General features: G+C 57.8%; 1 protein-coding gene across 1 annotated transcript in view; it reads right to left on the reverse strand.

Moving 5' to 3' along the window:
* grip1 (glutamate receptor interacting protein 1) overlaps nt 1–22,528 on the reverse strand; it is a 589,949-nt gene that overhangs the window by 433,864 nt on the left and 133,557 nt on the right. The window lies entirely within an intron of this gene.

Below are 22,528 nucleotides of genomic sequence, written 5' to 3' on the forward strand. Positions count from 1 at the left end.
GTCCGTGCCGGGGTGGAGGTTGGGGGGGGTCCATGCTGGGGTGGAGGTTGGGGGGGGGGTCCCTGCCGTGCCGGGGTGGAGGTTGGGGGTTGGGGGGGGTCTGTGCTGCGGTGGATGTTGGGGGGGGGGGTCCGTGCTGGGGTGGAGGTTGGGGGGGGGTCCGTGCCGGGGTGGAGGTTGGGGGTTGGGTCCGTGCTGGGGTCGAGGTTGGGGGGGGGTCCGTGCCGAGGAGGGGGAGGAGGACGTCGCGGCCCCACGGCAACGGAGGCACCCGAGGGCGCCCCATGTGGACCGGCCCCGGCAGTCATACCAGGACCTCACGGACCGGGAATGAAGGAGGAGACTCCGGATGAGCCGGGAAACCGTGGCACACATCTGCCACCTGCTGGCACACCTGTCACCGCGTGGCACTGGCGGGGGACACCCTCTCCCCGTGTCCGTCAAGGTTACGGTGGCCCTGAACGTTTATGCAACGGGGTCATTCCAGGCACCGAGTGGGGACCTGTCCGGCATATCGCAGACATCGGTGCACCGGTGCATCCGGGCAGTGACAGATGCCCTATATGCCATGGCGCACCGCTACATCCGCTTCCCCGTGGACCGGGCCAGCCAAGATGCCCGGGCCGTGGGCTTCTCTGCCGTTGCCGGGTTCCCCATGGTCCAGGGCGCGATCGATGGGATGCACGTCGCCGTGCGGCCACCTGCAGATAACAGGGCCGTGTTCACTAATAGGAAGGGGACCTATTCGATGAACGTACAGGTGGTCTGCGACCACCGCATGATGATCCTGCAAGTCTGCGCCCGTCACCCAGGCAGTGTACACGACTCATTCGTGTTGTCGCGGTCATCTATCCCCGGCATGTACGAGGGACGCCATCCCCGGCTGAGGGGCTGGTTGCTGGGCGACAGGGGCTACCCATTGCGATCGTGGCTGATGACGTCTATACGGAGGCCACGCAATGAGGCGGAGAACCGCTACAATGATGCCCATGTAGCGACAAGGGGAGTGATCGAGAGGTGCTTTGGTGTGCTGAAGATGCGTTTCAGGTGCCTGGACCTCTCTGGGGGTGCCCTCCAGTATCGGTCAGATAGGGTCGGCCGCATCATTGTGGTGTGCTGCGTCCTGCACAACATAGCCCAGCAGAGGGGCGATGTGCCGCAGGCAGAGGAGGGCGGAGTGGAGGAGCAGCAGGAAGAGGCCCAGTCCTCCCCATATGAGGGGGATGGGGGCAATGGTCAGGGCAGACGGGGTAGACACAGGCGGGTGGCTGTCCACCATTACCGGCTGGCCCAGCGGGCACGGGACAGACTGATAGACGCCCGCTTCACTGACTAGATGGGCGTGGGAATCGGGTAGTATGGCCACAGACCGCACACCATTGCAACAGCCGACCACCCACACCCCCCACCCATCCACCCACCCAGCACCCTCACCCCCCTCCCCAACCCCACCCACCCCACCCGCATGCACACCACCCCCCCCCCCATTGCCGATCCACCTGCGGCACAACGGGCCGGGCTCACACAGTTGTGGGTGGACGCGTGTCTATCGCAGGCCATGGAGGATGATGACAACCCGCCCTGCGATGAGCTCCTGGCTCTACATCGTTGGACTATGTCTGACCCATGGCCACAGTACCACCATCCACCCGGACCATCCCTGCATGCGGCTGTGACACTGCAGCGCACGGTCCCGTCCTCTACCTGGGGGATGTTGATGGCGGCCCAGGGGGAAGGGGGCAGACTCACCTGGGGCTGAGGTAAGACAACCCCTCACACACACACTTGCGCTCAACGTACATGACACCCCCACACACTTTGGACAGAGCACAAAGGCAGCTTCGGTAGGTGTAACATTGACTTTAATAACCAAAGGAGTTCATGCACGTGCCCTAGCCCCTAAAACTCATCTGTGCCCTGCACCCGTGCCAACTTACTCAGTGTCTAATTGTTTGGCCTTACGGGCCCTTTGACTACGTCTACGTGGTTCCCCAGATGGTACAGCAGAACTGGAGGTGGACTCCTGTGATTCCTGCCCTCTGACACTGGATCCCTTTGGCGGCCGTTTCCTGGGGCATCCTGGCCTAGATGGGCCAGGCTGCGGCCCGGGCGACTGGGATGGCGAGCTGCCAGCCTGTCCTGCCCGTTGCCCACCCGATGCACCTGGGACGGAAGGGGGGGAGTCCGAGGTGTCGCGGTGTACCGGGACCTCCCCTACAGAGGGAGCCGGGACGGACCACACCATCTCCTCCTCCCTCGGGGTGCCCGATGGCCCCCAGGCCTCTACATGGTTGGGGGATGCGGACGGACTGGCCATCCGACGCCCCCCCGACATCTGGCGCTGCCAGTCCTGGAGGCCTGTGCTGGTATCGACAGGGGTCTGCAGGTTTGCAGCCATGGAGCCCAGGGGGTTGGCAAACCCTGTCTGTGACAGTGCGACGCCGGCTCGCACATGGCCACTGGCGCCGATGCCCTCAGCGATGGCCTGCAGAGACTGGGCCATGGCCTGCTGAGACTGGGCCATGGCCTGCAGAGACTGGGCTATGGCGTTGAGCGCCTCTGCCATCTGGCGCTGGCACTGGCTCATGGCCTCCTGTGAGAGATCAGCCATTTCCTGGGCCACAGACGCCGCCTGCACGGAAGGCCCCAGGCCTCGCAAACCTCGTTCCCCATGTCTGACACCGTCGCACCCATTGCCTCCACCGCGGACGCCACCCGTGCGGTGTCAGCCTGGGTGGCACGCATGACCGGCACCACTCCCAGCTCCTGGACGCGGGTGGACTCCTCCACCTGCGACCGCAGCCGCCGCAAGCCGCCCGTCACCCTCTTCGCTCGTCTCCGGGTCGATGGTTGCATCGGATCTATGTGTGGGTGTGGTAACTGCAGGAACCCGGGATCCATCTGGGCGGCAGATGTTCGCTTGGGCTGGGCTGCCCTCCGACCGCCCGGTCCCTCTGCTGCTCCTACCTCCACCTGCTGTACTGGGACGGCTGTGTTGTGCGCACCAGTGAGTGTACCAGACGCCTCATCACTAAAGTGCCCAACCGTGGTGAGTGTTTCTGCGATGGTGGAGGGTGTTGGTGACAGCAGTGGCGTTGTGTCGTGCTCTTCGTCCCACTCTGAGTCCATGGCACTTTGGGGTGGGGGTTCGTCTCCACCCATCCACTCTGAGTCACTGTCCGGTATTTCGTCTTCCTGGGTAGTGCTGTCCCGGGTAGGGGTGTCCTGGGTAGTGCTGTCCCGGGTAGGGGTGTCCTGGGTAGTGGTGTCCTGGGTAGTGGTGTCCTGGGTAGTGGTGTCCTGGCTCGGATGTGACGGGGGCCTGTGGCTGCCCCCCTCGTCGCTGGGTGGTCGCTCCCGCACGTGACGGGGGTGTCGTCTCCCTGTTGCTCCAGGTCTCTCCGTCTCCCGTGGTGTGCGAGGGGCATCCTGCGGGCGTCGCATGCTGGAGGGTCCGGGTCTCTCCGTCTCCCGTGGTCTCCGAGGGGCAACCTGCGGGCGTCGCATGCTGGAGGGTCCGGGTCTCTCCGTCTCCCGTGGTCTCCAAGGGGCATCCTGCGGGCGTCGCATGCTGGAGGGTCCGGGTCTCTCCGTCTCCCGTGGTCTCCGAGGGGCATCCTGCGGGCGTCGCATGCTGGAGGGTGCGGGTCTCTCCGTCTCCTGTGGTCTCCGAGGGGCATCCTGCGGGCGTCGCATGCTGGAGGGTGCGGGTCTCTCCGTCTCCTGTGGTCTCCGAGGGGCATCCTGCGGGCGTCGCATGCTGGAGGGTGCGGGTCTCTCCGTCTCCTGTGGTCTCCGAGGGGCATCCTGCGGGCGGTCTGCATCTGCGGGGATGGGTGCCTGGACGTTTGGTCCTGCGATACACAATGAAGCATGCATGGTTAGACATCAGGCAGTGATCAGGTGATACGGGGGAGGGGGATATAGGGGAGGGGGGATATGGGGACGGGCTGTCAGTGGCTCACTCGCTAGTACGCCCCCGACCTCTGCATCAGCAATCTCCCGGTCCTCAGGTCCGCCAGCCAGTTCCAGGGCCCTTTCCTCGTGTACAGTCAGTGGCCTCTCATCAGCGGGCCCTCCTCCAGTCCTCACATGCTCCCTATTGTTGTGTGCGCGCTTCTCCTGTGGGGGGGGGGGCAGGGGTAAAGGCAACAGTGTTAGGCAGGTATATGAATGCACGCCATCGGTTGCGCGTGCATTGCAGAGGTTAAGGTTAGGGCTGGATTCACTCGGGATATGGGGATATGGGGAGGGGGATATGGGGGAGGGGGGATATGGGGGAGGGGGGATATGGGGGAGGGGGGGATATGGGGGAGGGGGGATATGGGGGAGGGGGGATATGGGGAGGGGGGATATGGGGGAGGGGGGATATGGGGGAGGGGGGGATATGGGGGGTATGGGGAGGGGGGGAAATGGGGGAGGGGGGATATGGGGGAGGGGGTGATATGGGGGAGGGGGGATATGGGAGGGGGATATGGGGGAGGGGGATATGGGGGATATGGGGATATGGGGGAGGGGGAATATGGGGGAGGGGGGATATGGGGGAGGGGGGATATGGGGAGGGGGGATATGGGGGAGGGGGGATATGGGGGATATGGGGGAGGGGGGGGATATGGGGAGGGGGGATATGGGGAGGGGGGATATGGGGGAGGGGGGATATGGGGGAGGGGGGATATGGGGGAGGGGGGATATGGGGGATATGGGGAGGGGGGATATGGGGAGGGGGGATATGGGGAGGGGGGATATGGGGGAGGCTCACCCTGCCTGCTCTGACGAGGTTGTTCACCTTCTTGTGGCACTGGGTACCTGTCCGTGGTGTCAGGGCCACAGCGGTGACGGCCTCTGCCACCTCCCTCCACAGACGCCGGCTGTGGCGTGGGGCAACTCTGCAGCCGTGCCCGGGATACAGGGCGTCCCTCCTCTGCTCCACCGCGTCCAGGAGCGCCTCCACATCGCGTGACTCGAACCTCGGGGCTGAGCGACGGCCAGCCATCCAGTCGGGTTTTGCGGTCGGGTGTTGCGGTCGGGTGGGGGGAGCAGCGCAGCCTTATGAGCTGTCACGCTGTGCAGCGCGTATGACGCTGCACGGCGTGAACCACTGCGCAAGCGCGGATCCCGTTACGTCGCTGCTAGCCCATTTCGGGCCGGAGACTATCGACCCATTTTTCCGACGTGACGCAAGTCGGATTTGCGCCGTTTTTTGCGCCGATCGGCGGACTTTCCGCCGATAACGGAGAATTTCGCCCATGGTCTTTCTGAATTTGTGAGGCTGTGTCTAATAAGGTTTCCTTAATATCGGCAAAAATTAATTGTCAAAGCCAAAACAGCATCTGCATGAGAGGACTGCCGGGTGCCACAAATTCTTTTGACTGTCAAATGCTTTCCATTTGCCTGCTCCAAGCATGACTGCGACATATTCCACTGATGCGTGGAAGCTATTGAAATGATTTCTAAAACCGTTGTCTCCAGGCACTCAGAAGTGTGGGATTATAGCTGGACGAGACAAAGAAACTGCTCGACAACTTCACCATTGCTGGTCACATAATTGGTCCAGAATACTCACATCTGGCATTGAATCAACTACTGTGGAATAGAATTTGACATCTTTGACTCATTGGTGAATTGGTTTCTGAGCCTCTCTGCCAATACAGTGATGAAGTCATTGTAGGTTCTGTGCGTTAAAACATTGGCCTTCCCTGAGCCATAATATTGATAACTTTTCTAATGTTCTTTGAGAAACTCATCAAATTCACTGGATATTCAAGGCAGGCGAAAGAATTACTTCTTTGACTTGACACTGATGACTCATCATCTCTCAGAGTTACTGTGGCAACAACATTGTCAGCACTTTCCTCCAAATGGACCACTCCTTTCAAACTGAACTGATAACGCAGAATCAGTTCTTCCGGATAATTTACATCTTTGAACGAACGCACACAGAGTCTTAATATGACTTTTCGAAGTTTCATGATCAGCAATATTTCTTCCAACATTTCTCCAGTTAGAGGACCCGTTGACAAATGCTTGTTTTACTGGGACCAGGCATGATAATTTGCAAACACAACAGTAGACGGCCGTAGAAGTTTCCGAAGAAATAACCAATTTCCGTCATGTCATTTCTCTTCACCCTCAGAAAATGGGACTTATAAGGGGCAGCACGGTGGTGCAGTGGTTAGCACTGCTGTCTCACGGCGCTGAGGTCCCAGGTTCGATCCCCGCCCTGGGTCACTGTCCGTGTGGAGTTTGCACATTCTCCCCGTGTCTGTGTGGGTCTCACCCCGACAACCTGGTGGGATTCTCCGACCCCCCCGCCGGGTCAGAGAATTGCCAAGGGGCGGCGTGAATCCCGCTCCCGCCGGCCGCCGAATTCTCCGGCTCCAAAAATTTGGCAGGGGCGGAAATCGCGCCGCGCCGGTCCTCCCCCGACGATTCTCCGGCCCGCGATGGGCCAAAGTCCCGCTGCTGTCATGCCAGTCCCGCCGGCGTGAATCACATCACCTACCTTACCAGCGGGACTGGCGGCGCAGGCGGGCTCCGGGGTCCTGGGGGGGGGCGCGGGGCAATCTGGCCCGGGGGGGGTGCCCCCACGGTGGCCTGGCCCGCGATCGGGGCCCACCGATCCGCGGGCGGGCATGTGCCGTGGGGGCACTCTTTTCCTTCCGCCTCGGCCATAGCCTCAGCGATTGCTGATGCGGAAGTGACCCCCCTCCACTGCGCATGCGCGGGGATGACGCTGACGCTCCCGCGAATGCGCAGACTTCTGCCAACCGGCGGAGTCCCTTCGGCCCCCGGCTGGCGCGGCACCAAAGGCCTTTCCCGCCAGCCGGCGGCGCGCCAACCACTCCGGCGCGGGCCTAGCTCCTCAAGGGGAGGGCTTGGCCCCTAAAGGTGCGGAGTGGTTCCCGCCACTCCACTCCGCCGGGACCCCCCCGACCCGCCGGGTAGGGGAGAATCCAGGCCCCTAAGGATTTGCAGTAGGGTAGGTGGATCGGCCACGATAAATTGCCCCTTAATTGAAATAAAAGGAAAATGGGACTTATGAAGATTTTTACCTGCCTTCAGCCTCGAACGTCAAACACTTTTCTCAAAGTTTCCATGTTACCTCTGTTTTCTGGTTTATTTAGTACAAAAATATTCTATCAGGCAATGTCTTCAGGTAGTTTTTTTATCCCTCACTTCCACAAAAGAATCAGCAATATCTTGTAGTTCCTTCGTCATTTCAGAGTCAACTTCATGGTCAACCTTTTCAAGCGATCTGGAATTCGGCAAGCCTAAGTCATCAGACAAATAATTCTCCCATACTGTTAGATGAGGATAAATGTGTAGTTTGTGCACCATTCAACTTTTTAGAGTAAAATGACAAACTGTCTTTTTGCCTGGCTTTGTCCTCATGTCTCGCCTTCAATTTTTGACAGCCAGATTGTTAGTATCGCTTCATATTGCTAAAGAAACTGATTCCAATTTTAATGAATTTTCTCAAGAAGCAAGTTTTTGCACAGCCAATCCCACGTTTTTATCAGGTTCAAACTCGCAAAAAATGGATTCATCATTTAACTATGTATCTGTGATTCTGATCATGGATTTCAAACAATACTCACTCACTCGACTCTCCTCCCACCCATTCCCACATAAACTCTCAAACACCCCCTCCTTGTGGACCCCGACCCCATCACAAACTCTCCCTCCTTCCATAATCCAACCATCCCCCATGCCCTCACACCCTCTCCCTCCCTGAAAGTCTGCAACCCAACCCCCTCACCTACTCTTCCACCCCGAAACCCTCATGCTCTTCCCCCTCCACCCCTATCCCTCAAGTCTCCCCCTATCCCTCACACTCTCCCATTCTCACTCATCTCACTCGCCTGGGGTCTGGTGCTGGCGAAATATAAATAGCTGGCTTTTAAAGCAGACCAATGCAGGCCAGCAATTCCTGTACCAGCCTCCCCGAACAGGCGCCGGAATGTGGCGACTCGGGGCTTTTCACAGTAACTTCATTTGAAGCCTACTTGTGACAATAAGCGATTTTCATTTCATTCATTTTCATCTTCAAGGCAGCTTACTCCACTTGTCATGGCCGTCGCACCACTCCCTCACCCCAGGGCATTGTCGTGCACACGTGTCACTAGGTGCGGAGGTGCCATTGCCTGGCACAAACCTGCTCACTTCGCCTACTCAGCGGCTGACCTTGTGGGGTTGATTCGGCAGTCACGCCTCCCTGTCGCTGGCTTGGGTCCCCTAGTCCAGTGAGATGCTCAGTGTACCAGCCGGGCCCAGAGTCCCCCCATTGGCCAGGGCCCTGTGCCTAGACATGGCTGTGTTTCACTGTAAATCCGCTTCTGCCCCACGCTGCCATGTGCAGTGCACAGAGGACCACTTGTTCTTGACCTCGCTGCTATTTTGAAGAATTTGCTAGATTTTCACAGGAAACTGAAACAAAACTTAAACTTGCCTCACAAAGTTTGGGCTCGGAATCAACAGCCTAAGTACCCTCTCAATGATGCTGTAATCATCAATGCATGTCAGATCAGCCGTGAGGGGGCTGGGGACCACGTGTGTGAAGAGCGTTTCCTGAGAGGTTGGGTCTGGGCTTTTTAAATAGTTACTCTGCAGTTAGAAGTGAGTTTTGTTTCTTCTAACTCTGTCAGAGTAACTATCAGGGCAAAACTGGCAGAACTATGCTAAGTTAGGGATTTAAATCCCTTCTGTCGGATGATTCTCAGCCCAGCACAATTGTCCAGAGGAAGTTACCACTTCTGGGAAATTGCCAGGTAAACCCTTACATGGGAACTTCCGAGAGGGATTCCCAGCCCATCATTGGCTCCCCCCTAAATGCGACGTTGGGAACCAGGAAGCTATGGGCCATGATAGCAGGGATTCAAACACAGAGTTCAAAGAAAGATCAGCATGGATTTGGGAGATAACAATTCTTTCGGAGACTCTAGTGGGGTAGTAGTTGACCAGGAACAATTTAAATTATTGAGTCTCATGGCTGTGTGCAGTAAATTCTTAAAGTTGAACAAAAATTAATTTCCTTTACCTTTATTTTTTCTCTCTTGCAACCCGATGCTCATTTCCTTTCCTATGGAGTGAATATGTTACAAGTAACATCAACTTTGTGAAAAGATTTTCACTTCATGGGGCGGCACGGTAGCACAGTGGTTAGCACTGTTGCTCCACAGCACCAGAGACCTGGGTTTGATTCCCGGCTTGGGTCACTGTCTGGTGCGGAGTCTGCACGTTCTCCCCGTGTGCGCGTGGGTTCCCATCGGGTGCTCCGGTTTCCTCCCACAGTCCAAAGATGTGTGGGTTAGATGGATTGGTCATGCCAAATTGCCCCTTAGTGTCCAAAAGTTAGGTGGGGGTTGCTGGGTTACAGGGATAGGGTGGAGGTGTGGGCTTAGTAGGGTGCTCTTTCCAAGGGCCGGTGCCGACTCGATGGGCCGAATGTCCTCTTTCTGCACTGTAAATTCTATGATTACATTTAAGGAAGCGAGGAAGTGCAAACACCATTGCTAAGCATCAGTTGACGTCTCTATGAAGTGCAAATGAAAATCGAACTGTAAACTCCAAGCTGTGAAATGCACGTCCTGGAACACTATCGATTGTCAACCTTGGAGTGCCCTCTGCTGGAACTTTAGCTTCAGCAAGCAACAAACACTTGAACTGGGAGAGAAACGTTTCCTGATGCACAATTTTCGTGAAGTCAATCTTATTCGTGCCTGTGCGAACGAGTTTGAATCTACCGAGCAAATAGAGAAAACAATCATTCGAAACTGTTGGCCTACAAACCTCTATCCACAGTTTTGTGTTCAAAACACACTGCTAGAGGACGCCAAATCCGGCCGACAGCAGCAATTTCGGTGCTGGAGTCACGATGAGAGATTCATTAAAAAGAACATTGAGCCAACGGAAAAGCTTTCATATGTTCAATGATAAAATATTACTAGCTGATGGGAAGATATTACCCGTCAAGTTGCACAAAGGACACCAACAACAGGGGACCTTGATTTTTTTTAATGAGGCCGTTTTACAGTTGAGCATAAATTCACAAGTCTGGTGTTGTTTTATGTTCAATTCAAATATGTTCAAGCGAGAAGGGACATGTAATTTCTTATTCAGCAAGCCAACAAAGGCCTATTTATTTTGTCATGTGCTTCTGCGGGGGAGAAAGATTGAGGCTGGAAAGATTCAGCGCCAACGTGTTGACTGTGACTGGTTACTGTCAGTATCATGTAAGGAAACTGGGGCGAAATTCTCCGTTATCGGCGGAAACTCCGCCGATCGGCGCAAATCCCACTTGCGTCACGTCATAAAAATGGGCCGATAGTCTCCGGCCCGAAATGGGCTAGCAGCGACGTAGCGGGATCCGCGCTTGCGCAGTGGTTCACGCCGTGCAGCGTCATACGCGCTGCACGCGTGACGGCTCATAAGGCCGCTCAGCTCCCCCCCCACCCGACCGGAACACCCGACCGCAACACCCGACTTGATGGCTGGCCGTCGCTCAGCCCCGAGGTTCGAGTCACGCGATGTGGAGGCGCTCCTGGACGCGGTGGAGCAGAGGAGGGACGCCCTGTATCCCGGGCACGGCCGCAGAGTTGCCCCACGCCACAGCCGGCGTCTGTGGAGGGAGGTGGCAGAGGCCGTCACCGCTGTGGCCCTAACACCACGGACAGGCACCCAGTGCCACAAGAAGGTGAACAACCTCGTCAGAGCAGGCAGGGTGAGCCCTCCCCCATGTCCCCCATATCCCCCCTCCCCATATCCCCCATATCCCCCCTCCCATATCCCCCTCCCCCATATCCCCCATATCCCCCCTCCCCATATCCCCCTCCCCCATATCCCCCATATCCCCCCTCCCCCATATCCCCCATATCCCCCCTCCCCCATATCCCCATATCCCCCTCCCCCATATACCCCCCTCCCCCATATTCCCCATATCCCCCCTCCCCCATATCCCCCTCCCCCATATCCCCCCTCCCCCCATATCCCCCATATCCCCCCTCCCCCATATCCCCCCTCCCCCATATCCCCCCTCCCCCATATCCCCCATATCCCCCCCCTCCCCATATCCCCCCTCCCCATATCCCCCATATCCCCCCTCCCCCATATCCCCCCTCCCCCATATTCCCCATATCCCCCTCCCCATATCCCCCCTCCCCCATATCCCCCCTCCCCCATATCCGCCCTCCCCATATCCCCCCCTCCCCCATATTCCCCATATCCCCCTCCCCCATATCCCCCCTCCCCCATATCCCCCATATCCCCCCTCCCCCTCCCCCATATCCCCCCCTTCCCCATATTCCCCATATCCCCCCTCCCCCATATCCCCCCTCCCCCATATTCCCCATATCCCCCCCTCCCCCATATCCCCCTCCCCCATATCCCCCCTCCCCCATATTCCCCATATCCCCCCTCCCCCATATCCCCCCTCCCCCATATCCCCCATATCCCCCCTCCCCCATATCCCCCCTCCCCCTTATCCCCCCTCCCCCATATCCCCCATATCCCCCATATCCCCCCTCCCCCATATCCCCCCTCCCCCATATCCCCATATCCCCCATATCCCCCCTCCCCCATATCTCCCATATCCCCCCTCCCCCCCTCCCCCATATCCCCCCTCCCCATATCCCCCATATCCCCCCTCCCCCATATCCCCCTCCCCCATATCCCCCTTCCCCATATTCCCCATATCCCCCCTCCCCCATATACCCCCCTCCCCCATATCCCCCCTCCCCCATATCCCCATATCCCCCCTCCCCCATATCCCCATATCCCCCCTCCCCCATATCCCCATATCCCCCCCTCCCCCCATATCCCCCCTCCCCCATATCCCCCATATCCCCCCTCCCCCATATCCCCATATCCCCCCTCCCCCATATCCCCCCTCCCCCATATCCCCCCCCTCCCCATATCCCCCCTCCCCCATATCCCCCCTCCCCCATATCCCCCATATCCCCCCTCCCCATATCCCCATATGCCCCCCTCCCCATATCCCCCCTCCCCATATCCCCCCTCCCCCATATCCCCATATCCCCCCTCCCCCATATCCCCCCTCCCCCATATCCCCCTCCCCCATATCCCCCCTCCCCCATATCCCCCTCCCCCATATCCCCCCCTCCCCCATATCCCCCCTCCCCCATATCCCCCATATCCCCCCCTCCCCCATATCCCCCATATCCCCCCTCCCCCATATCCCCCCTCCCCCATATCCCCCATATCCCCCCCCTCCCCCATATCCCCCCATATCCCCCCTCCCCCATATCCCCCCTCCCCCATATCCCCCCTTCCCCCATATCCCCCATATCCCACCCTCCCCCATATCCCCCCCTCCCCCATATCGCCCCTCCCCCATATCCCCCCTCCCTCATATCCCCCATATCCCCCCTCCCCATATCCCCCCTCCCCCATATCCCCCTCCCCCATATCCCCCGCCCCCATATCCCCAAGTGAATCCAGCCCTAACCTTAACCTCTGCAATGCACGCGCAACCGATGGCGTGCATTCATATACCTGCCTAACACTGTTGCCTTTTACCCCTGCCACCCACCCCCCCCCCACAGGAGAAGCACGCACACAACAATAGGGAGCATGTGAGGACTGGAGGAGGGCCCGCTGATGAGAGGCCACTGACCGTACACGAGGAAAGGGCCCTGGAACTGGCTGGCGGACCTGAGGACCGGGAGGTTGCTGATGCAGAGGTCGGGGCCCCACGAGCAAGTGAGCCACCAACAGCCCGTCCCCATATCCCCCCTCCCCTATATCCCCCTCCCCGTATCACCTGATCACTGCCTGATGTCTAACCATGCATGCTTCATTGTGTATCGCAGGACCAAACGTCCAGGCACCCATCCCCGCAGATGCAGACCGCCCGCAGGATGCCCCTCGGAGACCACAGGAGACGGAGAGACCCGCACCCTCCAGCATGCGACGCCCGCAGGATGCCCCTCGGAGACCACGGGAGATGGAGAGACCCGGACCCTCCAGCATGCGACGCCCGCAGGATGCCCCTCGCACACCACGGGAGACGGAGAGACCCGGACCCTCCAGCATGCGACGTCCGCAGGATGCCCCTCGCACACCACGGGAGACGGAGAGACCTGGAGCAACAGGGAGACGACACCCCCGTCACGTGCGGGAGCGACCACCCAGCGATGAGGGGGGCAGCCACAGGCCCCCGTCACATCCGAGCCAGGACACCACTACCCAGGACACCCCTACCCGGGAAGACGAAATACCGGACAGTGACTCAGAGTGGATGGGTGGAGACGAACCCCCACCCCAAAGTGCCATGGACTCAGAGTGGGACGAAGAGCACGACACAACGCCACTGCTGTCACCAACACCCCTTCCACCATCGCAGAAACACTCACCACGGTTGGGCACTTTGGTTATGAGACGTCTGGTACACTCACTGGTGCGCACAACACAGCCGTCCCGGTACAGCAGGTGGAGGTAGGAGCAGCAGAGGGACCGGGCGGTCGGAGGGCAGCCCAGGCCAAGCGAACATCTGCCGCCCAGATGGATCCCGGGTTCCTGCAGTTACCACACCCCACACATAGATCCAATGCAACCACCGACACGGAGACGAGCGAATAGGGTGACGGGGGTGGCTTGCGGCGGCTGCGGTCGCAGGTGGAGGAGTCCACCCGCGTCCAGGAGCTGGGAGTGGTCCCGGTCATGCGTGCCACCCAGGCTGACACCGCACGGGTGGCGTCCGCGGTGGAGGCAATGGGTGCGACGGTGTCAGACATGGGAACGGTTTGCGAGGCCTGGGGCCTTCCGTGCAGGCGGCGTCTGTGGCCCAGGAAATGGCTGCCCTCTCACAGGAGGCCATGAGCCAGTGCCAGCGCCAGATGGCAGGGGCGCTCAACGCCATAGCCCAGTCTCAGCAGGCCATGGCCCAGTCTCAGCAGGCCATGGCCCAGTCTCAGCAGGCCATGGCCCAGTCTCTGCAGGCGATGGCCCAGTCTCAGCAGGCCATCGCTGAGGGGCATCGGCGCCAGTGGCCATGTGCGAGCTGGCGTCGCACTGTCGCAAGACAGGGTTCGACAACCCCCTGGGCTCCATGGCTGCAAACCTGCAGACCCCTGTCGATACCAGCACGGGCCTCCAGGACTGGCAAGCGCCAGATGTCGGGGGCGCGTCGGATGGCCAGTCCGTTCGCATCCCCCACCCATGTAGAGGCCTGGGGGCCATCGGGCACCCTGAGGGAGGAGGAGGTGGTGTGGTCCGTCCCGGCTCCCTCTGTAGGGGAGGTCCCGGTACACCGCGACACCTCGGACTCCCCCCCTTCCGTCCCAGGTGCATCGGGTGGGCAACGGGCAGGACAGGCTGGCAGCTCGCCATCCCAGTCGCCCGGGCTGCAGCCTGGCCCATCTAGGCCAGGACGCCCCAGGAAACGGCCGCCAAAGGGATCCGGTGTCAGAGGGCAGGAATCACAGGAGTCCACCTCCAGTTCTGCTGTACCATCTGGGGAACCACGTAGACGTAGTCAAAGGGCCCGTAAGGCCAAACAATTAGACACTGAGTAAGTTGGCACGGATGCAGGGCACAGATGAGTTTTAGGGGCTAGGGCACGTGCATGAACTCCTTTGGTTATTAAAGTCAATGTTACACCTACCGAAGCTGCCTTTGTGCTCTGTCCCAAAGTGTGTGGGGGTGTCATGTACGTTGAGCGCAAGTGTGTGTGTGACGGGTGGTCTTACCTCAGCCCCAGGTGAGTCTGCCCCCTTCCCCCTGGGCCGCCATCAACATCCCCCGGGCAGAGGACGGGACCGTGCGCTGCAGTGTCACAGCCGCATGCAGGGATGGTCCGGGTGGATGGTGGTACTGTGGCCATGGGTCAGACATAGTCCAACGATGTAGAGCCAGGAGCTCATCGGAGGCGGGTTGTCATCATCCTCCATGGCCTGCGATAGACACGCGTCCACCCGCAACTGGGTGAGCCCGGCCCGTTGTGCCGCCGGTGGATCGGCAATTGGGGGTGGGGGGGGTGGTGTGCATGCGGGTGGGGTGTGTGGGGTTGGGGAGGGGGGTGAGGGTGCTGGGTGGTTGGATGGGTGGGGGGTGTGGGTGGTCGGCTGTTGTCATGGTGTGCGGTCTGTGGCCATACTACCCGATTCCCACGCCCATCTAGTCAGTGAAGCGGGCGTCTATCAGTCTGTCCCGTGCCCGCTGGGCCAGCCGGTAACGGTGGACAGCCACCCGCCTGTGTCTACCCCGTCTGCCCTGACCATTGCCCCCATCCCCCTCATCTGGGGAGGACTGGGCCTCTTCCTGCTGCTCCTCCACTCCGCCCTCCTCTGCCTGCGGCACATCGCCCCCTCTGCTGGGCTATGTTGTGCAGGACGCAGCACACCACAATGATGCGGCCGACCCCTATCTGACCGATACTGGAGGGCGCCCCCAGAGAGGTCCAGGCACCTGAAACGCATCTTCAGCACGCCAAAGCACCTCTCGATCACTCCCCTTGTCGCTACATGGGCATCATTGTAGCGGTTCTCCGCCTCATTGCGTGGCCTCCGTATAGGCGTCATCAGCCACGATCGCAATGGGTAGCCCCTGTCGCCCAGCAACCAGCCCCTCAGCCGGGGATGGCGTCCCTCGTACATGCCGGGGATGGATGACCGCGACAACACGAATGAGTCGTGTACACTGCCTGGGTGACGGGCGCAGACGTGCAGGATCATCATGCGGTGGTCGCAGACCACCTGTACGTTCATTGAATAGGTCCCCTTCCTATTAGTGAACACGGCCCTGTTCTCTGCAGGTGGCCGCACGGCGACGTGCATCCCATCGATCGCGCCCTGGACCATGGGGAATCCGGCAACGGCAGAGAAGCCCACGGCCCGGGCATCTTGGCTGGCCCGGTCCACGGGGAAGTGTATGTAGCGGTGCGCCATGGCATAAAGGGCATCTGTCACTGCCCGGATGCACCGATGCACCGATGTCTGCGATATGTCGGACAGGTCCCCACTCGGTGCCTGGAATGACCCCGTTGCATAAAAGTTCAGGGCCACCGTAACCTTGACGGACACGGGGAGAGGGTGTCCCCCGCCAGTGCCACGCGGTGACAGGTGTGCCAGCAGGTGGCAGATGTGTGCCACGGTTTCCCGGCTCATCCGGAGTCTCCTCCTGCATTCCCGGTCCGTGAGGTCCTGGTATGACTGCCGGGGCCGGTACACACGGGGCGCCCTCGGGTGCCTCCGTTGCCGTGGGGCCACGACGTCCTCCTCCCCCTCCTCGTCCTGTCGGTCAGGTGTCCCTCCAGCCTGGGCGGCTGCCGCCTGCCCCTCTGCTGCAGCCTGCGCCGGCCTCTCTGGCACGCTCCTCCTCCTCCTCCTCCTCATTCAGGGCAACATAGACATGAGCGGCTGCCACCACGGCGGCCAACATCGCTGGATGGTCTGAAAACATGACGGCCTGGTGGGGGGGAGGGGAACGACGACATGTCATCATTGCCCATATCCCCTCCTCCCCCCAGCCAGGTGGCATGGACCGCATGGGTCCAACTGTTGGAGGCTGGCACCTGGCCAGGTGGACCAACTCATTTGCCCTCCCATCACCCACCCCGGCACGGACCCCCCTCCCCAACCCCCAACCTCCACCCCGGCACGGACCCTCCCCCAACCTCCACCCCGGCACGGACCCCCCCCCCAACCCCCAACCTCCACCCCGGCACGGACCCCCTCCCGGCACTCCCCCGGAGCCCAGCCTACTCTAACCACTCCCCCCCCCGCCGCACACACACACAAGCCGAGACACACCTCTCCTCACGCAATCAGTCTGCGGCCACGCCATTTCCTGCCCAGAGCCAACCCCCCAGGCCGTCACTCACCTCCTCGCTGGTCGGCGTGAGCCTGGAGCACCGGGTCACGCCGACGAAAAGGAGGTTTGATTGACGTCGACGTGAACGGTCATCACGTCGACGGGACTTCGGCCCATCCGGAAGGGAGAATATCGGCAGGCCGAAAATCGGCTGCCTTGCGCAGACCCGTGACATTCTCCGCGGCAGCGGCGCCATTAACGCCCCGCCGACTTTTCTCCCTTCGGAGACTTCGGCGGGGGCGGGGGCGGGATTCACGGCGGCCAACGGCCATTCTCCGACCCGGCGGGGGGTCGGAGAATGACGTCCCTGGTTTTTAATCAAGTTCAGAATTCCTCTTCTCAGCTGCATGGTTCTCACCTGACAGCATCTGTTACATCAATAGTATCCACCGTGCTGTTCAGTGGAACTCTGATGCAAAGTAACCCTTCAATTCGTTACTACACCTGAATGTTTGTCCAACTGAAACTCAACGGCAATCAACTTGTGAACCTCCCAACATTAGTCTCTCGTCTTCTCTCAGCATCCTCCATGTAACAAGGTGAAAATCCAGCCAGAACAAACTAATACTTTTGGTCTAATGTTGTGGAGCCTCTAATCCAGTCCAAGTTATTAAAGGGGCCACACGTCGCAGTAATGCTGTGATAAGTTTCTGTGCTTAAACGGTATCAGTCCAGAGTAATTGAACTGATGGCTGAGCGGCATACACTGTGACAGCAGGGAGGGTGCAAGTTACCTGGACGCTTTGTTTCAGGAGGAGGTCACCCCCCCCGCCCCCTTACCCCCCACGCCCCCCCCCCCCCCCCCCCCCCCCACCGCCCACAGTATAGTGAGGGGGATTGACACTGTTCAGTGTAGCAAGTCGAGATGGCTGTGTTGTCTGCCTGGTGCCAGGGTTCAGTACACCTGCTTCAGGCTAGAGAGGAACTTGCAGTAGGAGGGGGAGAATCCCGTTGATGTGGTTCATGTATATACCAATGACATAGGTAGAATGAGGGAATAGGTTCTGCATAGAGAGTTTGAAGAGTTAGACACTAAATTAAAAGTTATAATCTCTGGATTGCTACCGGAGCCACTGGAAAATTGGTACAGGGTACAACTAGGGCAACGGCCACACTGCGCCCGAAAGGCAGCTTGCCGCGATGTAGCCGATAAAAGCCATGAGACCCCGTTCCTGGGATCCAACGAGATCTCGAGAAACGTGGCTATGTAAATCCCATCCATTGTGGGCGGGAATTGCTTTTTAGTCTCACTTTAATGTGCAGATTCCTGAGGTGCCCGAGGCATTGAGATCTGTCCCCTTCGCTCAGAGACCTTCAGCACTGGTCCCCAAAGAGACGAGGTGGAACGGCACTCGTGGGGTCTCTCAGGGGATCGGAGGCCCCCAGGTGCATGCCCTTTGGACACTTCCAGTTGGCAGGGGCACATACCGGGTGCCAGGTTGGCACTGCCGAGGTGCCAAGCTGGCATTTTTATGCTGGCGATCAGGCTGGGTGCCCCGCGTAGCTAATGGGAGAAGTGCTGGGGTGGGGGCCCGGGGACTCTCCCATAGTGCATTGGGACCTGGGGTGGGGGGGCCTTAGAGATCGGGACGCCATTTAAAATCCCGATCTCTTGCCACACTGAGGAGTTCTGGCGAGTGGAGCTCCTCGGTGTAGAAAACAGGGCTATGTGTGGCCTCGGCCGCGCATTCCCTGCTGAGGCATCTTATCAAACGTGAGTAGCGTTTTATAGCCATTTATTTCTCGCCGCTGCGAGCACCGGGAAGCACGTGGCTGAACGCACTCGCTATGGGACTTTGTTCCCTTTTAGTAAAATTACACCCTAAATGTGGGCTTACCCAGTGGGAAGCTCCCCAGGGCCCAAAAAAGTAAGTATGGTTAGATAGCGGTGGGGAACGCGCCGATAAGCGAGGAGAACTCCCAGCAAAACCTGCCCCGTATGACACTTCAAAACATTTCCATTAGATTGCGCCCAAAGATCGCACAAAGAGATATAGGGGTTAAATGAATAGGCAAAAAGTTAGCAGATGGAATATGATGGAGGAAAATGTGAAGTCATGCACCTTGATTGGAATAAAATGAGCTGAATATTATTTAAATGGAGAATGTGCTGCAGCTTGCAGCAGTCTGGCAGCACAGTGGTTAGCACAATTGCCTCACAGCTCCAGAGTCCCAGGTTCGATTCCCGGCTTGGGTCACTCTCTGTGCGGAGTCTGCATGTTCTCCCCGTGTGTGCGTGGGTTTCCTCCGGGTGCTCCGGTTTCCTCCCACAGTCCAAAGATGTGGTTAGGTGGATTGGCCATGATAAATTGCCCTTAGTGTCCAAAATTGCCCTCAGTGTTGGGTGGGGTTACTGGGTTATGGGGATAGGGTGGAGGTGTTGACCTTGGGTAGGGTGCTCTTTCCAAGAGCCGGTGCAGACTCGATGGGCCGAATGGCCTTCTTCTGCACTGTAAATTCTATGATTCTATGAATTAGGGGTCCTCTTGCATAAATCACAAAAAGCTGGCAAGCACATTCAGCAGGTAATAGGGAAGGCAAATGGATTGATGGCATTTATTTGAAAGGGAATGGTAATAACAATATGGATGTCTTGCTAAACTATATAAGGACTAGTTGGACCACACCTGGAATAATGTTAACAGTTTTGGCCTCCTTGATCTAAGGAAAGGTACACTGGTATTGGAGGCAGTCCAGAGAAGGTTCACTAGGTTGATTCTAGAAATGGAGGGATTTTCTTATGAGGAGAGGTTGAGTAGGTTGCCATGGTTCTCATTGCAGTTTCAAAGTGAGGCGATCTAATGGAGCCATGTAGGCCTCTCAGGGGGCTTGACAGGGTAGAATCTGAGAGGATGTTTCCTCTTGTGGGTGAGTCTAGGCCAAGAGTAAAGGGTTGTCCATTTAACACAGAGATGAGGAGGAATTTCTTCTGAGGGTCGTAAATCTGTGGAATTCTTTACCGCAAAGGAATGTAGGAGCTGCGTCGTTAAGTACTTTCAAGGCCGAGATCTAGACTGATTTCTAATCAGTAAGGTAATCAAGGGTTATAGGGGGTAAGGCGGGGAAGTGGAGGTGAGAATTATCATTTCAGATCAGTTATGACCTCACTGAGTGGCAAAGCAGACTTGATGGACCGATTGGCTTAATTCTTTAAAAAAAAATCTTTTTACTGGCAGTTTCAAGAATTCTAAACAATTATGTACATTGCAGGCCGTGTTCATTCACTGTACAATACAGAAAACTTTGTTTTTTCCTTCCCTTAAGTTCTCCTATTTACAGTTTGCCGCCATCTAGCTCGGCGTGTTGTCCCTCCCGTTCCCCCCCCCCCTCAGTCCGCCCTTCTCTGCCCCCTCCCCCTAACCCCCTTGTAGATTTTGGGGTGGGGAGATGTTTCCCCCTTCTTCCTCTCCCCTTCCCCCACCCTCTTTCTTTTCTTCCCCCGTCAACTTTGGCTGTGTTTCCCCTGTGATTGGGGGGGGGGTGGGGTTGCCACCCTCACTCCCGTGTTGTCCCCTTTGTGTCTCTCCAGCCTTCTCTCATCTTCCCCTTCCCCACCGGGTTGTGCGTTCCTATGGTTCCCCCCATCTTTATTTTTCTTTTTCCTCTCCCTTTCCTTTCTAATTTTTCCGTTTCCGCATCTATTCATTGTTGCTGGCCTCGAGCAGGTTCTGGAACACGCCGGCGAACTGCCCCCATGCATTTCGGAAGCCTTCCTCCGACCCTCAGATGGCATACCTAATTCCGAAAGGTCAGCGAGCCAGTCTGCAGCTGTGGGTGGTGCTGCTGATCGCCAACCGAGCAGGATTCTTCGGCCTGTGACTCGGGAAGCGAAAGTCCCCTTCCCCATGTGTAGTTCTGGCTGCTCCGATATCCCGAAGATTGGCACGTTTGGGCATGGCTTCGCCCTCACCCCCACAACCTTGGACATTGCCGTCCAGAACCCAGCAAGTTTGGGACAAGCCCAGAACATGTGGGTGTGGTTGGCCGGGCCCCCTCTGGCACCGCTCACATTTATCCTCCACCTCCGGGAGGAACCTGTTCATTTGGGGGTTCTGGGTAGGTGTGCTCCGTGCACCATTTTGAACTGCATGAGGCTGAGGCTTGCGCAGGAGGAGGTGGAATTGGCCCAGCTCAGTGCCCCGCTCAAGAGTCCCCTACTGTCAGCGCCGAGGTCCCAGGTTCGATCCCGGCTCTGGGTCACTGTCCGTGTGGAGTTTGCACATTCACCCCGTGGTTGCGTGGGTTTCGCCCCCGCAACCCAAAGATGTGCGGAGTAGGTGGATTGGCCACGCTAAATTGCCCATTAATTGGGAAAAAAATGAATTGGGTACACTAAATTTTTTTTTTTTTAATAAGAGTCCCCCACCCCACCTCTGTCCCCAGTTCATGCTCCCATTTCCATCTGGTCTCGTCAGTGGTGTTCGGGCTCTGTTAAGTAGTTGTCCATACATTTTCCCACAGTCCCCCTTCTTTACTGTAATGGCCTAATTCTTACGTCTTTGGATCTTATAGTGTTCAACACTCAACGTAATAAACATCATGACAATACAGATGTCACAAAATGCTGTGCTTCCCCCCCAGTTAAATACATTTCCCCATTGTTTTCAAACCAGATTAAATGTCTGTTGATACATAATAGGCAATAAAATGGCTCTTTGCATTTCTAACACACAAGATTGAATGTGGTACTTTTGCAAAAAGAAAATCTAGTGGCCCAAATTTAGTGCCCAGGCAGAAATGACTGGAAACAAATGGACCACTCAGTTATATCAAGAGAGGCAGCACCGTACACAGCTTTTACTCTCTGCAGTAAGAGATCTTTATCCGTGCTCTCTCTCCATCATACCCTTCTTCAAAAAAGCAATATGATCCGGTGTGAAGACTTCCACTGCCTTCATCAGGGTGAGCTTGTGGGGAAGGGGTGGAGTGCAATTACCTTGCATTTCATAGTTGGCTGTCACTGACACACAAGATACTCATTCAATCAAGGTGGTTTACTAATGTTGCTTGTATTTCTGCCAAGTATCATTCTTAATAGGTTAATTGTACTCACACCATATTGCTAACAGAGAATAAAAATTCCATTGAAGATCTCTCCACTCAAATCCCACAATCAAAACCTGTGCTATTTATAAGTCGATAAATGGTTGCCACCTCCGGGTGAACCCAGACAGTGACCCTTTCAGAGCAAACGTAATTTTCTCCAGACCGAGAAAGCTCGCCATATCTGATTGCCAGGCCTCCGACTTCGGGGGCTTTGAGTCCCTCCATGCCAGCAGAATTCGTCGCCAGGCTACCAGGGAAGCAAAGGCCAAAACATCAGCCTCTCTCTCCTCCTGGACTCCCGGGTCCTCCGAAACCCCCAAAATAGCCACCTCTTGACTCATCACCACCGTTGTTTACAGTACCCGGGACATAACGTCCGCGAATCCCTGCCAGTACCCCCTGAGTTTTGGACATGCCCAGAACATATGGACATGGTTCGCCGGTCCTCCCGAACATCTGGCGCACCTGTCCTCCAATCCCCAAAATTTACTCATCCGTTCCACTGTCATGTGGGCCCAGTGGACGACTTTGAATTGAATCAGGCTGAGCCTAGCGCACGTTGCGGTCGCGTTTACCCTGCTCAACGCCTCCGCCCATAAGCCCTCTTCCATTTCACCCCCGAGCTCCTTTTCCCACTTAAGCTTCAGCTCCTCGA

The sequence above is a fragment of the Scyliorhinus torazame genome, chromosome 19 (assembly GCF_047496885.1).
Source record: "Scyliorhinus torazame isolate Kashiwa2021f chromosome 19, sScyTor2.1, whole genome shotgun sequence".
Taxonomy (NCBI): domain Eukaryota; kingdom Metazoa; phylum Chordata; class Chondrichthyes; order Carcharhiniformes; family Scyliorhinidae; genus Scyliorhinus; species Scyliorhinus torazame.